Below are 2,996 nucleotides of genomic sequence, written 5' to 3' on the forward strand. Positions count from 1 at the left end.
TTTGCATATATGCAAAAAAAAATTCTTGGTCCTGGGAGATGACTAAAGCTTTCCTAATTTCAAGCTGTTTATAGTCTAGAAAGGGAAGATAAGACAATATGCAGGTAAGTATAATAACAATAAGAATAAGTATATACAGGATTATTAAGAGCCATAAAATCAGGACAAGGGAGAGAGCTCTTCCAGAAATGGGAAATCCCTTCCCACTGGCACAATTCTTTACTACCTAGCAAGGAGAGAACAGTGCATTCTAGTGGAAAGGGCACTAGCCTAAGAGACCAGGGATCAGGGTTTTAGTTGTTGTATGGTTTCAATTTAAGTCATATTATTATTAAATCAGATAATATCATATTATTTCATCATCCCCATCTTGTATAGGGGGAACCTGAAATCTAGAAATGTGTCCTGACTTGCCTAAGTATACAGAACCTGGTTCTATTAGCAGAGTCAGAACTAGAATCTTGTTCTCCTGACTCCTAGACACAGCACAAGGTTTGAAGAGCTACTTATGTGGTTATGAGGTTTCCCCTCCCCTCTCTCTGTCTCTGTCTCTCTGCTCTCTATTTCTCTCTGTCTGTCTGTCTCATTTTCTCTTTCCTTGCCTTCCTTTCCCTTCTTTCCTCTTCTCTTCCTTTCCCTTCCTTTACTTCCCTTTCTTCCTTCCCTCCCTTCCCTTGCCTTCCTTTTCCTTTCCTTTCCTTCCCTTCCCTTCCTTTACTTTCCTTCTCTTCCTTGCCTTGCCTTGCCTTGTCTTGTCTTCTCTCTTCTACTCTTCCTTCTTTTCTTCCTTTCCCTTTTCTTCTCTTCTTTTTCTCTGTGTCTCTCCCTCCCCTCTAGTATATAACAGAGTCAGCACAGAGGCAATCCAGATCTTCCAAAGTAAAGTTTTTCTTCTCTTGTGCAATATTGTCTCTTTTGTGAACTCATAGAACAGATAAAATGCTTAATATTAGAACTTCTAGGGGAGTGTTTCCTTCTCTATCTTTTTCCTGAGTCCCCCAACTAGATCTAATGCCATTCCTTCCTACTGTGAGCCTTGCAACACTTTCTTTCCACTTATCTTATTCTACCCTCTTCTTCTTACTCTAATCTCTTGCATTAGGGTTTTTTTTTTCACCATAAAATGAGAGTGTCTGGCAGCAAAAAGAAACCTAGATCCAGAGTCAGAGGACCCAGGTTCAAATAATCATACTTTCATATAACTCAGACAAGTTACATAACCTTAGTTTCATCCTCTGTAGAGAGAAGAGGTTAGAAAAGATTATTTTGCAGGCCCTTTCTAGCTCTCATTTATGATTCTACAAATTATTTGTTCACAGTTCTTAATTTTCCTACTAAACTCCCCAAGAGAGAGCACTATGTCATTATTAACCATTTTTTCCCCTGAAGAGGTAGCCAGACACACACCTTTGCTTTTCTCAGTAAATATTTGTGGAGTTGAATTGAATTCAGAACATCTGGTCCTTTCTAGAATTCACTACCAGAAGGCCTAAAAAATGTCTGAGGAAAATAGAAATAAGTCACACACTGTGTCACCCCACCCCCACCCCACCATGAAATGGCACTTCATAGCTTTATCTGCTTGGTCTGTTCTGGATGCCTGGAATATTCTTTCTTCTCCATGACTATTAACCTCTCCAGCTTCCTTTTAAATTCCCAGCTAAAATCCCATCTTTAACTGGAAGCCTTCCCTAAAAACCTCTTAATTCTAGCACCTCCCCTCTGTTAGTTCCAATTAATTTGTGCTTATAACTTTGTTCTTTATGTGACATGGGGGACACTGGCACAGACCACCCAGCAAGACGTGTTTCATCATACAAGGTGCTATGCTCTGTAAGCTACACAGAACTGAAGTCGCTCAAAAGAAATCCGAGATGGGCAAATTTGGAGACCCCATCCCAGATGTTCGCAGGGACTATTTGTGCCTGACCTGTGGCAGAGCGTTCTGAGCTCACCTGAGGCTGATCAACGACCGTCGGAATCACGTAACTCGACTCTAAAATAGAGATGTCACTTTGGTCCTTTTGGAGAACGAAGTACAACAGCCAACCAATCGACTTGGAATATATTTGTTTGCCTATTCTCCCCGTTAGACTGTAAGCTGATTGAGGACAGCGGCTGTCTTTTGCCTCTTTTTGTATCTTAAACTCTTTGCACAGTGCTTGGCACATAGGAGTCTAATAAATGTCTATTGACTGATTAAATAGTGACCATGGATTAGTCATTTCATGTGTTTGCCTCGGTTTCCTTATCTATAAAATGAATTTAGTAATTCATTTTAATGTAATAATGCAAATAATGTAATAGATTACATACTATATAATGGGTAATAGCACCTCTCTCTCAGGCTGTGGAGAGGATCAAATGGGACAATAATTGTAAAGCGCACAGCCTAGCACATAGTAAGTAAGCGCTTAACAGATCTTTATTGATTGATTACCTTCCATCAAGATACAAGTTGTGCCTCGGCCAGTAGATTCACTGGAGTTCCCCCACCCCACCCGAGGGTCGGGGATGCAGGTAAGGATTGGAGCGGGGAACGGGATGGACCACAAGCGCCTGCCTAACGCTTAGCGCCGCCGGTGGCCTGGACTGGACCGGGAGCCATCAGACTCACGCACGCGCACCTCGGCGCGCACCCCCGGACTCACGCGCACGCGCCTCCTGCATCCTTCGCTTTCCTTCAGACTCATTCACGCTTGTGAGCAGAGTCCGACTCCACGCGCCCACTTGGCTCGCTCAGCTCCGGCAAAGGACGACGGGCCAGGAGGGTGCGTGACATCGCTGCGATCCTTGCTCCTCGCTTCTTCACCACTCCGGACTGCTGGAGGCGCAGAGACGCGGAGGCGAGGAGGGTCCGGAGGGGCCGGGCGCGGGGAGAGCGCGAGCGCGCGGGGCCGCCCCTCTCGGGCACTGACGCCCGGCTCGCGGGCCGGCCCCCTCGCAGCAGCGGCGGCCAATAGGCCGGCTCGCTGGGGCCGAGCCTCCTCCAAGCC

The sequence above is a fragment of the Antechinus flavipes genome, chromosome 1 (genome assembly GCF_016432865.1).
Source record: "Antechinus flavipes isolate AdamAnt ecotype Samford, QLD, Australia chromosome 1, AdamAnt_v2, whole genome shotgun sequence".
NCBI classification, from domain to species: domain Eukaryota; kingdom Metazoa; phylum Chordata; class Mammalia; order Dasyuromorphia; family Dasyuridae; genus Antechinus; species Antechinus flavipes.